The sequence below is a fragment of the Cervus canadensis genome, chromosome 6, assembly GCF_019320065.1.
Source record: "Cervus canadensis isolate Bull #8, Minnesota chromosome 6, ASM1932006v1, whole genome shotgun sequence".
Lineage (NCBI taxonomy): Eukaryota > Metazoa > Chordata > Mammalia > Artiodactyla > Cervidae > Cervus > Cervus canadensis.
The window spans coordinates 10,685,568-10,700,204 of record NC_057391.1 but is presented as its reverse complement, the minus strand read 5'-3'; the positions used below and the strand labels follow the sequence as shown (position 1 = coordinate 10,700,204).

Below are 14,637 nucleotides of genomic sequence, written 5' to 3'. Positions count from 1 at the left end.
GGAATTGCTGGTTGGTTTGCATTGTTCTGCAGCGCTTAGGCATTTGACCCATTTCAAACAGGTTTGAGAGTGTAAGTTTATCAATCATGTGTGCCAGTTAGTGGTATTTAAGCCACGGAATTTTGAGAATTACCAAAACACACACACACACACACACACACACACACACAACTCCCCACTCCCCCCCCCCCCCCGCAAAAAAAAAAAAAGCTTGAGGAGGGGAGGAAACAAGGTGACATCATATGCTTAATACTGACTAATATAGAACAATGTTGGTCTATGCAGCTAATCCTCTCAAAGGCTTTTGGAGGTGATGAGAATTAACATGGTTCTGAGCAAAAGTATAAACATTTAAGGCAGATTGTGTGTTTGTATTTCCTGCGTAAACCAACTCTTCTCCAGTAATAGTTATGAAGTTGAATGCATAATTTTAAAAGCATAATCATAAATTCACCTTTTTACCACACTAAAAACAACAGTTAAGAATATGTAACAGAATTCCCAATCATTTGGAAGTCCAAGCAATACGGTGACAAAAACCCAAACAGTAAGCAGAAATAAGAACATGGGTAAATAAATCAAATAAACATGTCATAGTCACATCGTTTATTTGCAGATGTTCTGATCTTCTGGTTGTTGCTTAAATTGTTACAATACTTCAGTCCTTTATAGTTAAGCTGATACACTGTGTTCTTCCTGGCAATTTCTGATACACTACCAACACATCTCATCACTAAAACTTTGCTCTAGCTTCAGATATAGTTTGCCTAAGCATGATTAGCAGTCCTTAAGCCCTGAGTATCAGATAATTTGTTTTTTCCCTATACCATTTTGACCAACAAAGTCATATTAATGACTCATTGTAAAACAGTTGGGCATTTCATAAGTAGCTAAACACTCTTTTTACTTTTTCTTGAAATATATACCATAAAGTACATAAAGCTTACATATACAGCTAGGTGAAATTTTGCATATGCATACACTCATGTTACCACCACCCGGATTAAGATATGCATCATTTTCAGTGCCCTGGAGATCCCCTTGTACCTTCTCCCAGTCATACCTCTCACCCTAAGGTAAACACAAATTGACTAAACGTTATCACAATAGGGAAAAAGCATCTATATTTAAGCTTGAAATTCTGAAAATATACTTCTACAGCATAAACTACACAATATCCAGATTGGATTTTCAGACTTTTGATTGCTGTTATTCCAAGCTAGTGAGGAAGATACTTAAATGTCTAAAAGTCTTCCTATTAAATAGGATATTTAATTTCCTATTAAATAGATATCTTGTTTCTGTCATGTACTTTTTAAAAAAACAGCAAGGTTCTATTATCCTAGAAAACATAATTTGGAAAGAAGCTGGGCTAAAGTTTTTTTCCTTTTGGAGTGTCTCCTAGAAAGAGTGTAAGTTGTTTATCTATCCTTGTCTTTTTATAAAACAAACAATTTTAAGACACGTAACTATACTTAAAAGACATATTTTTACCTGTTTAAAAAGAGACATTTTTAACCAGAAATCATTTCCATATTCAATAGAAAAAATAAAAAGGAATCTGTATTTAAAACAGTTCCGTTCAGTCACTCAGTTGTGTCTGACTCTTTGAGACCCCATGGACTACACCACACCAGTCTTCCCTGTGCATCACCAACTCCCAGAGCTTGCTCAAACTCATGTCCATTGAGTCAGTGATGTCATCCAACCATCTCATCCTCTGTCGTCCTCTTCTCCTCCTCAAATCTTTCCCACCATCAGGGTCTTTTCCAATGAGTTAGTTCTTCGCATCAGGTGGCCAAAGTATTGGAGCTTCAGCTTCAGTCCTTCCAATGAATATTCAGGACTGATTTCCTTCAGCATTGACGGTTTTGATCTCTCTGCAGTCCAGGGGACTGTCAAGAGTCTTCTTCAACACCACAATTCAAAAGCATCAATTCTTTGGTGCTCAGCTTTCTTTATAGTACAACTCTTACATCCATACATGACTACTGGAAAAACCATAGCTTTGACTAGACAACGTTCAGTAAAGTAATGTCTCTGCTTTTTAATATGCTGTCTAGGATGATCATAGCTTTTCTTCCAAGGAGCAAGTGTCTTTTAATTTCATGGCTGCAGTCACCATCTGCAGTGATTTTGGAGCTCCCCAAAATAAAGTCTCTCACTGTTTCCATTGTTTCCCCATCTATTTGCCATGAAGTGATGGGACCGGAGGCCATGATCTTCGTTTTTGGAATGTTGAGTTTTAAGCCAACTTTTTCACTCTCCTCTTTCACTTTCATCAAGAGGCTCTTTAGTTCCTCTCTGCTTTCTCCCATAAGGGTGGTGTCATCTGCATATCTGAGCCTATTGATATTTCTCCTTGCAATCTGGATTCCAGCTTGTGCTTCTCCAGCCCGGCTTTTCGCATGATGTACTCTGTATATAAGTTCAATAAGCAAGGTGACAATATATCACACTGATGTATTCCTTTCCCAATTTGAAATCAGTCTGTTGTTCCATATCCAGTTTTTTAATTCAAATTTTTATATCAATTCCAAGTAGTTGGAAGCGCTATTGATCACTCTGAATGAATAAGGCTTTCCCAGTGAGTTCTTTGTATTACAGCAGAGTGGTAGGGAAAATCTACATGGTGACAAATTTAAAACTTAACATTTGACTTTTTTTTTAACCAAAAGACCCTTATATCTGTTTTAAATAGTTGTGCTTCTTGATTACCCAATCTGTCATATTAAATGCCAGTTTCATTTTACTTTTGACTTCTTTAAAGTATTTGTTGTATCCACTTCTCACTAATTAAAAACATTTCAGTTCAGTTCAGTCACTCAGTCGTGTCCAACTCTTTGCGACCCCATGAATCACAGCACACCAGGCCTCCCTGTCCATCACCAGCTCCCGGAGTTTACTCAAACTCATACCCATCGAGTCAGTGATGCCATCCAGCCATCTCATCCTCTGTCATTCCCTTCTCCTCCTGCCCCCAATCCCTCCCAGCATCAGGGTCTTTTCCAATAAGTCAACTCTTCGCATGAGGTGGCCAAAGTACTGGAGTTTCAGCTTCAGCATCAGTCCTTCCAATGAACACCCAGGACTGATCTCCTTGAGGATGGACTGGTTGGATCTCCTTGCAGTCCAAGGGACTCTCAAGAGTCTTCTCCAACACCACAGTTCAAAAGCATCAATATTTTGGCACTCAGCTTTCTTCACAGTCCAACTCTCACATCCATACATGACCAATGGAAAAACCATAGCCTTGACCAGACAGACCTTTGTTGGCAAAATAATGTCTCTGCTTTTTAATATGCTATCTAGGTTGGTCATCCCTTGCCTTCCAAGGAGTAAGCATCTTTTAATTTCATGGCTGCAATCACCATCCACAGTGATTTGGGAGCCCCCAAAAATAAAGTCTGACACTGTTTCCACTGTCTCCCCATCTATTTCCCATGAAGTGATGGAACCAGATGCCATGATCTTAGTTTTCTGAATGTTGAGCTTTAAGCCAACTTTTTCACTCTTCTCTTTCACTTTCATCAAGAGGCTTTTTAGTTCCTCTTCACTTTCTGTCATAAGGGTGGTGTCATCTGCATATCTGAGGTTATTGATATTTCTCCCGGCAATCTTGATTCCAGCTTGTGCTTCTTCCAGCCCAGCGTTTCTCATGATGTACTCAAACTCTGCACAGAAGTTAAATAAGCAGAGTGACAATATACAGCCTTGATGTACTCCTTTTCCTTTTGGAACCAGTCTGTTGTTCCATGTCCAGTTCTAACTGTTGCTTCCTGACCTGCATACAGGTTTCTCAAGAGGCAGGTCAGGTGGTCTGGTATTCCCATCTCTTTCAGAATTTTCCACAGTTTATTGTGATCCACACAGTCGAAGGCTTTGGCGTAGTCAGTAAAGCAGAAATAGATGTTTTTCTGGAACTCTCTTGTTTTTTCGATGATCCAGCAGATATTGGCAATTTGATCTCTGGTTCCTCTGCCTTTTCTAAAACCAGCTTGAACATCTGGAAGTTCATGGTTCACGTATTACTATATAAAAACATATAGTAGTAGTTTAAAATTAAATTCTAACTTAAAGACTTAGTTACAAAGAACCATAGAGCACTATAAAAATAAAGTTTGTGAAACAACCATTACTATTTCGAATACATTGTGGTAATTATTCTAAAAATAAGTTTTCAAAAGTTAAGACTGCCTAGACCACTCTTTCTTTTCTTGACCATATTTGAATGGAATTCAGGTAAGGGGAGGTAGCGCTTTCTGAAATAATTAGATTTACATACTTATCTCCTGCAACAAATAGTTGGAAAAAAATAATAAACCTATGCACTAAGTTTAAAACACCTATTGAACTTTTTCCAGCATGATTAATAGAACATGTACTTTACCGTGTACTTACCAAAGAATAGTTCACACTCCTGTACTTTTACCAGAGAAGGGTTCAGTCTTTAAAACAAATTATCTGATTAAACATGCTACCTACCATTGGAACAAGTAAAAGGACTTAAAATGAGAGTTGATAGTATCTTTGCAGTATTGTTGATGCATGCCAAAATCAATGAGTTCACCTCCATGACCCATATTGACATTTTTTTCTTGCAATTTTGTAACATGAGTGCCAGTTGCTTAATCACAATAAAGTGCAGTTACTAAATCACAATGCCAATACAGCTAGGAAAATTAAATTCAGAATCTTAACTCTCATATACATGGCTGTTGTCATTGTCCCTGACATTCGATGTATTCTTCCAAATATTGATGGCATGTCAGAGAACATGGTGGAGTTCAACTTAACAGGTACTTCCATTTTGTTATAATGGTATGATTTCTCATAAAAGTACTTTTACCACCTAAAATAGAAACTCCCTAAGGATAAGAAGTTACTTTATCATATTTTAAATTCATAGAACAATAGTGAATATATTTTTGGGTGACAATCTTGAAAAGACCAAAATCTTGAAAATATTTAACCATCTAAAATTTGAGAGTTAATTTTGATAAATATATGAGGTAAATTATTTGTGTACTTTCTGGGATCTTTATATTTTGTGCCTAAAACATTGGCTATGAAATGAATGCTAAGATTCTCTTAGATTTTTTTGGTTCGATTAATTACTTCTGATTACTACAGGTAAAATCTTACTGATGGAGTTGCTTTAATATATTAGAGTTTTACTTAGCAAAACTATTTTTATATCATGGCAAATGGCCCATAATAATTAGGGCTTTGCTAATTTGGTTTCAACAAATCTATTAAACAGAAAAGCCTGCAAAACAAGTAAGTCTCACCTCATGAGTCAGTTACTATCTACTGGAAACTATACTTTCCTCGGTGTTAGATTTTTATCCATAACTGTGATTATAAACTGTTTTTATCCAAATCTAGTAAACTGTTATATCCATTAACTTGATTCTATTTTTCCTGAGATCATCTGTAAAGCAATAGTTTTAGATACATTTCTATGGCAAAGATATAATTACAATGTCTTACATTTTATGTGATTTAGTATTTTCAAAGCACTTCACAACACATGTCTTCACAATCCCTATGAAATAGATAGGTATAAACAGTGTGATTTGTCCAAGGTTTTATGTCTTAATATGTATCAGAAATGAGACTACTGTATAGCCCATGAGCTATAAAGTCTTGTCAAGTGATCTCCTCTCTATGATCTTTTCTGAATACCATTTATACTGCTTATTATTTAGTGCTCAGTGTTTATCTTACTTTCCCAATTCCCACCATTTCAAACCTTTTCCACTCTTCAGCAAACTTTTTTCCTCCTTACTCAGCTTATGACCCTCACCTCCTAGTTTATAGAAGTAGAAACCAGGGCCATCTGGCTGAACAAAGACTCAGAGAAATGCCTTAAAATGCTGCAGAGAGTATTTAATCCCTTTCAGTGAATGAGTTGTAAGTGAGGAAGTTCTTCAGAGACAAGAAGCCACAAAAAAAGAAGTGAATGTGAAATTGTAAAGTACCACACAGATGTTTGTCTTGGGGGTGGTTGCTTGCTGCTTCCTGCTAACCTAAATCCTGAATTTCAATGTCTGGGGGGTGACAGCACATTGGTATGAAGAGGTGACATTGGAGACAATACCTTGTGGTGAGGTCTAATCAGAGAACTCATCCCCTCCAGTTTAACGCCAGAAGTATTGAAATACACATCTTAAGTAGATGAATTAGGGAGAAAGTAAACAGGTTCTCAGAGGTTGGTGGTGGGATTTGTGCTTGTCTGTGCCGTGGCGCTGAGTGAAGGAGGTACAAACTGAGGAAAAATGTCTTCTCTGAAAATGCATAGCAAGCTTTTTCTCACACAGGTTTGAAGCCTGAAATCACACTTCTGTGATTTTAGAGGAGGAAAAAGGTCAACCAGAAAAATGTAGTTTAATGTTACCCTGACTTGGTGGTAACCTCAAGCACCTGGAGGGAGCAAATCCAAGTAATCTATTGAGAAGTATACTATAAACGCAGAATTCTGACAAAATTCAAAGGAACATGAGCTCAAAATGAAAAATCACTCTGAGAACTCTTCCTTTCAAAGATTAAAGATGTCAAAATTATCAAATAGATAGTATAAAATGTCTATTTATTTGATTTAATAAAGTAACACTATTGATATATGATAAATAATGTAAATTAACTAGGCATATTTGGAAAGAAATCATTTTTTAATGAAGGAACAATTTTAAATTACAAACTGAACTGAACTGAACAAATTAAATAGCTAAAAGGAGATCACTAAGCTGAAAGATATGAGGAAGAAATCACGCAGAATATATCTCAGAGAAGTAAAAGATGGAAAATAAGAACAGAGATTAAAGGATTAAGATATAATGAGCAGGTCCAATGTATTGGAATTTTAGAGAAATTACTTTAAAAAATAATGACTTAGAATTTGCCCAAATTTATGAAAGATGCTAAATTTAAAATTCAGAGAGCCAAAAAAAATCCAAGACCGATTAAAGGAAAATGAACAGAGTAATATCTCAAAATACCAAAGACAAACTGTGTTTAAAACAACTCGATACAGATATTACAAAAAAAGGAATGAAAATTAGTTTATTTTGGCATTTCATTAACAACTAAGGAATCCAGAAGATGGTGAAACATCTTAAAAATGCTGAGAGAAAATAACCAGCAACCTAAAATTCTGCTCACAGTAACACTGTCAACAACAGGAAAAAATAGAAGCCATGTTGGGGTGACATCAGCAAGATAGTGATGGACCCTCCATCCCGCTACAAACATACTATCAGCAACAATTCACAAATTCCCTGTGTGAGAAATCCAGAAACTAATCGAAAGTCTCCTGTATAGCAGGTGAACACAAAACAGAAATCATCAAAACCAGTAAGGAGGTTTGGGACAGACTCACATTAGAGTCCCTGACCCCAGCGCAGTGCCATACAATTGGGACGAGACCTCCTAGCTCTGAGCTTCATATGTCCAGCACCCCAGTGTTTCGTAGGGTACTCCCTACGAGGGTACTCACCTAGAGGTGAGACCTTCTATCTTACCAGTCTTGGAAGTCTGAGGTGCCCAATACAGTTTAGCCACCTGGAGGAGATTGGGGACAGCACCTTCAACTGGCAAACTACATAGCTACCCTGCTTCCTCAGCAGAGAGTGAAGAAACCTAAACTACAACTTCCTGCTACTCCTTGAGGAGGGGAAGAGTTGGTCGAGGCCCCCAGAGTCTCTGGAAAAGTTGGTTGATGATAGTATTCTGCTGTCCATGGCCAGTGCATGAAGATTGGGGGAGGTACCTATTTTGTATAATGCACTGACACTAATGCAGAGTTGAGGCTGAGAAAAATGAATTAGACAAAGATGTTTCAAACAAAACTAAATATCCAGAAACCCCAATGAAACAGAGCTATATAATTTGCCTGATAGAAAATTCACAATGACCATCGTAAAGATGCTAATCACAGGCAACAGACCAAAGCATGAACAATTTCAACATAGCAGAATTTCAAAAGAGAAAATATTAAGGCAATTTCTGATCATCCAGTTATAGGACTTCACACTTCCACTGCAAGGGGCGCAAGTTCAATCACTGGTCAGGGAACTATAATCCCACAATCCATGCAGTGTGAACAAAAATGTATATATGTATATATATCAAAAAGTACAAAACATAAATCATAGAGCTGAAGAACATGAAAACTAAAGTGAAAAATTCAGTGGTTTGTTAACAGACTGGATAATAAAACAAGAGAAAGGATCAATGAATCTGAAGACAAATCACTGGAAATAATTCAGTCAAAAAAGAAAAAGGAATGAACAAAGCTAAAGGGACTTACTGGTACACCGTCAAACCAATATACACAATGAATCCCAGACAGAAAAGAAAATACCAGAAAGGTTATTCAGTAATAATGATGACTGAAAACTTCCCAAAAGTGTAGTAGAAAATAGACATCCAGACTCAAGAAGTCAAAAGAATATAAAGAAATGCACACACTCCAAGACATGTTATAATCAAATTATCAAAAGTCAAAGACCTTTGAATTTTGAAAGCAGAGAAGGAAAAAACTTGTCACATACGAAGGAACCCCTATAAGGCTATGAGAGATTTTTCAGCAGAAATTTCACAGTTCAGAAAACGAGCAGGATAATCTAATTAAAGGGATAAGGGGGAGGGGGCAGGCAGCGGACTGCCAAGCAAGAATAACATACTCTGCAAATTATCCTTCCAAAAAATGGAAAGAGAATGATTTTCCCAGATAAACAAAAGCTAGAAGAGGTCACTACTAGACTTGTCTTACAGGAAATGCCAAAGCAAGCTCTTCAGGTTGAAAATGATACTGAAAAGTAACATAAGTATGAGACTCATTAATGAAGACAAATATACAGACAGGTACAGAAATTGTATTACTATAATGGTGATGGGTAAATAACTTAATTCTGGTATAAAAGGTAAGAAAAATAGAAAAATAAAGACTTAAAGATATTAAAAGATACACAAGATAAACATATAAATGATGACACTAAAAGGTTGGAGTGTGGGCAGAAGTTTAAGTATAGAGTTTGTATGCAATTGAATTTATCAGCTTTAAATAGACTGTTATGTAGGATATTCTGTAAGCCTTAAGGTAAACACACATATGCTATAGAAGTTACACAAAATTAAAAGGGAAAAGAAAACAACATGTATTAATAAAAAAAAAATAAAAGAGGAAGATAGCAAGAGAGAAATAACAGACCAAAGAACTATAAGAAAAACATCAACAAAATGGCAATATAAATCATTTCTTTTTAATAGTACTTTAAATGTATATTGATTAAACTCTGAAGTCAAAGGACATAAGAGTTGCTGAATGAACTAAAAAAATGAAAGACCCAACTATATGCTATATATAAGAAACTCACTTTCAACTTAAGGACACACATAGAGTAAAGTAAAAGTATGAAAAAAGATATTATGAAAATAATAACCAAAGAATGTAGGTGTTACTTTCAGTTCAGTTCAGTTCAGTCGCTCAGTCGTCTCCGACTCTTTGCAACCCCGTAAATCAGAGCATGCCAGGCCTCCCTGTCCATCACCAGCTCCCGGAGTTTACTCAAACTCATGTCCATCAAGGTGGTGATGCCATCCAGCCATCTCATCCTCTTGTCATCCCCTTCTCCTCCTGCCCCCAATCCCTCCCAGCATCAGGGTCTTTTCCAATGATGTCAACTCTTCGCATGAGGTGACCAAAGTATTGGAGTTTCAGCTTCAGCATCAGTCCTTCCAGTGAACACCCAGGACTGATCTCCTTTAGGATGGACTGGTTGGATCTCCTTGCAGTCCAAGGGACTCTTAAGAGTCTTCTCCAACACCACAGTTCAAAAGCATCAATTTTTCAGCACTCAGCTTTCTTCACAGTCCAACTCTCACATCCTTACATGACCAGTGGAAAAACCATAGCCTTGACCAGACAGACCTTTGTTGGCAAAGTAATGTCTCTGCTTTTTAATATGCTATCTAGGTTGGTCATAACTTTCCTTCCAAGGAGTAAGCGTCTTTTAATTTCATGGCTGCAATCACTGTCTGCAGTGATTTTGGAGCCCCCAAAAAATAAAGTCTGACACTGTCTCCCCATCTATTTCCCATGAAGTGATGGAACCAGATGCCATGATCTTAGTTTTCTGAATGTTAAGCTTTAAGCCAACTTTTTCACTCTCCTCTTTCACTTTCATGAAGAGGCTTTTTAGTTCCTCTTCACTTTCTGTCATAAGGGTGGTGTCATCTGCATATCTAAGGGTATTGATATTTCTCCCGGCAATCTTGATTCCAGCTTGTGCTTCTTCCAGCCCAGCATTTCTCATGATATACTCTGCATATGTTAATTAAGCACGGTGACAATATACAGCTTTGACATACTCCTTTTCCTATTTGGAACCAGTCTGTTGTTCCATGTCCAGTTCTAACTGTTGCTTCATGACCTGCATTATAGGTTTCTCAAGAGGCAGGTCAGGTGGTCTGGTATTCCCACCTCTTTCAGAATTTTCCACAGTTTATTGTGATCCACACAGTCAAAGGCTTTGGCATAGTCAATAAAGCAGAAATAGATGTTTTTCTGGCACTCTCTTGCTTTTTCAATGATCCAGTGGATGTTGGCAATTTGATCTCTGGTTCCTCTGCCTTTTCTAAAACCAGCTTGAATATCTGGAAGTTCTCGGTTCACGTATTGCTGAAGCCTGGCTTGGAGAATTTTGAGCATTACTTTACTAGCGTATGAGATGAGTGCAATTGTGTGGTAGTTTGAGCATTCTTTGGGATTGCCTTTCTTTGGGATTGGAATGAAAACTGACCTTTTCCAGTCCTGTGGCCACAGCTGAGTTTTCCAAATTTGCTGGCATATTGAGTGCAGCACTTTCACAGCACCATCTTTCAGGATTTGAAATAGCTTAACTGGAATTCCATCACCTCCACTAGCTTTGTTCATAGTGATGCTTCATAAGGCCCACTTGACTTTACATTCCAGGATGTCTGACTCAAGGTGAATGATCACACCATCGTGATTATCTGGGTCGTGAAGATCTTTTTTGTACAGTTCTCTGTGTATCCTTGTCACCTTTTCTTAATATCTTCTGCTTCTGTTAGGTCCATACCGTTTCTGTCCTTTATCAAACCCATCTTTGCAAGAAAAGTTCCCTTGGTATCTCTAATTTTCTTGAAGAGATCTCTAGTCTCTCCCATTCTGTTGTTTTCCTCTACTTCTTTGCATTGATCACTAGGAAGGCTTTCTTATTTCTCCTTGCTATTCTTTGGAACTCTGCATTCAAATGGTGTTACTTTAGTTAGACAATATTTTCTTCACTGTTTCTTCAAGTCAAAAACTGTCATAAGAGACAAAGAAGGACAGTATATTATGCCAAAAGGGTGACTCCACCAGGAAGATGTAACAATCATGAATGAGTATGCATCCAACACCAGAGTACCTAAACATATAAAACAAATATTGATAAAATTGAAAGAAGAAATAAGACACGAATATCATAACTGTGAGAGACTTCAATGCCCTACATTCTATAATGGATAAAGCATCCAGACAGAAGATCAATAAAGAAACCAAGCATTTGAACAATACTGTGGACCAAATGGCACTAACAGACATATATAGAACATTTCACACAACAACAATAAAATATACATTCTTCTCAAGTCTTTGCATATTTAAAATTAAAATCATGCAGAGTGTCTTTTCTTACCACAATGGAGTAAAACTAGAACTCAGTAGCAGAAGTAAAACTAGAAAATTTACAACTATATGGAAATTCATATACTCTTGAACAACCACTGGGTCAAAGAAGAAATCAAAAAGGAAATTAGAAAATAAGTTATGCCAAAAGAAGAAACAGCATACTAAAAATGATGGGTTGTGGAAAAAGCAGTATTAAGAGAGATTTCTAAAGCAATAAGCATCTGTATTTCAAAAGAAGAAAGATCTCAGATGAACAGCCTAACTTTATATACCTCAGAGCTGGGGGAAAGAAGAACCAACTAAGTTCAAAATTAGCAGATGGAAGGAGATAAGAAAGACTAGAGCAGAAATAAACAAAACAGAGAATTTAAAAATAATATAAAAATTGATGAAACTAAGTTTTTTGAAAAGCAAAACGATTGACAGATTCTTAGCTAGCCAATTAAGAAGAAAGACAAAATAAGTAAAAGTAGAAATGAAAGATGAGACATTACAACTGATGCCACAGAATAAACAGGATCATAAGAGACTACTATAAACATTTATGTACCAAAACTTGAGTAACCTAAAAGAAATGGATAAACTCCCAGAGACACACCAAGACGGAATCATGAAGAAAGTATGAACAGACCTATAATTAACATGGAGAGTGAATCAATAATCAAAAACTTCCCAATAAAAAAAACTCCAGACACACATGGCTTCATTGGACCATTTAACCAAATATTTAAAGAATTAATGTCAGTTCTCAAATATTTCCAAAAAATTGAAGAGGAAAGAACACTTCCTAACAAGTTCAGTGAGACAATCATCACCTTGATATTAAAGTCAAAGATACCACCTGAAAAGAAAACTACACGTCAGTATTCCTATTGAACATAGATTCAAAAGTCCTCAAAAAAATAATAGCAAACTGAATCCAGCAGCACATTGAAAAGATCCAACAGCACACCATGACCAAGTGGGAATTACCCCTGAGATGTAAGGATGGTTCAGTATAGGAAAATCAATCGATGTGATACACCATATTAACAGAACAAAAGATGTCACATGTTTTCAATAGATCGCAGAAAAGGTATTTGACAAAATTTAACCTCGGATACTTTGGCCACCTCATGCGAAGAGTTGACTCATTGGAAAAGACCCTGATGGTGGGAGGGATTGGGGGCAGGAGGAGAAGGGGATGACAAGAGGATGAGATGGCTAGATGGCATCACCGACTCGATGGACATGAGTTTGAGTAAACTCTGGGAGTTGGTGATGGACAGGGAGGCCTGGCGTGCTGCGATTCATGGGGTCGCAAAGAGTTGGACATGACTGAGCAACTGAACTGAACTGAACCTCAGATATGCAGATGACACCACCCTTATGGCAGAAAGCAAAGAGGAACTAAAGAGCCTCTTGATGAAAGTGAAAGAGGAGAGTGAAAAAGTGGGCTTAAAACTCAACATTCAGAAAATTAAGATCATAGCATCTGGTCCCGTCACTTTATGGCAAATAGATGAGGAAACAGTGGAAACAGTGACAGACTTTATTTTGGGGAGCTCCAAAATCACTGCAGATGGTGACTGCAGCCATGAAATTAAAAGACACTTGTTCCGTGGAAGAAAAGCTATGGCCAACTTAGATAGCATATTAAAAAGCAGAGACATTACTTTGCCAACAAAGGTCCATCCAGTCAAAGCTATGGTTTTTCAGTAGTCCTGTATGGATGTGAGAGTTGGACTATAAAGAAAGCTGAGTGCCGAAGAATTGATGCTTTTGAACTGTGGTGTTAGAGAAAACTCTTGAGAGTCCCTTGGACTGCAAGGAGATCAAACCAGTCCATCCTAAAGGAAATCAGTCCTGACTATTCATTGGAAGCACTGAGGCTGAAGCTGAAACTCCCTTACTTTGGCCACCTGATGCAAAGAACTGACTCACTGGAAAAGACCCTGATGCTGGGAAAAATAGAAGGCGGGAGGAGAAGGGGATGACAAAGGATGAGATGGTTGGATGGCATCACCAACTCGATGGACATGAGTTTGAGCAAGCCCTGGGAGTTGGTGATGGATAGGGAAGCCTGGCATGCTGCAGTCCATGTGGTCACAAAGAGTTGGACACGACTGAGCAACTGAAATGAACTGAACACTATGATTAAAAACTCAACAAACTAAGAATAGAGAAAAAATTACTTCAGTGTATCAAAAAAAGCTACATCATTTTATGTCTTGAGATATTTTCTAATTTCTCTTTTTCTAATTATCCTTAACAATAAGAAAATCCAAAGTATATGGGCAAAATATTTTGAAAGACACTTGATAAAAGAATACATGTGCATGGCCAAAAAACACATGAAAAGACGCTCAAGATTACTCATCAGGAAAATGAAAATTGCAACAATGAGATACCATTAAATATTGACTGGAAACACTGAAATTAAAACGATTATACCAAGTATTGGCAAAGATGTGGATTAATAAGAAAGTATACCCTGATGTTAGGAACGTAAAATTTTATAATCACTTTGAAAACAGTTGGACACTTTTTAAAAAGTGAAACACATCATAAAACAGCTACTGAAGTCCTAGATGCCCAACAGAAAGGAGAGCATGTGTCTCTGCAAAAACTTGAGTGTGAATGTTCAAAGTAGCTGTATTCACAATGGCCAAAACTGAAATTGGCCCAGATATCCATAAAATGCAAAAGGATAAACAAAATATGATATAAAGTATACAAAGGCGTATACTTGGCAGTAAGATAGAAACGTGCTAGTGATAAGCACAACAAGGATGAATCTAAAATTAAGTAGGTCAGATGAACAAAAATGAGCTCAGCTCATACTATATCAGTACATTTATTTTAAATTTTAGAAAACCCAGACACAAAAAGTAGATCACCAATTGCTTAGGACTTGAGCCAGAAGGGAAGGATGTACAACAAAGAAGCAGGATGAAATT

At 37.1% G+C, this 14,637-nt stretch overlaps 1 protein-coding gene across 1 annotated transcript in view; it reads left to right on the top strand.

Annotated features, from left to right (window-relative positions):
• Positions 1 to 14,637, top strand: part of GPR137C (G protein-coupled receptor 137C) — a 58,851-nt gene that overhangs the window by 1,392 nt on the left and 42,822 nt on the right. The gene's annotated exons all lie outside the window — the stretch shown is intronic.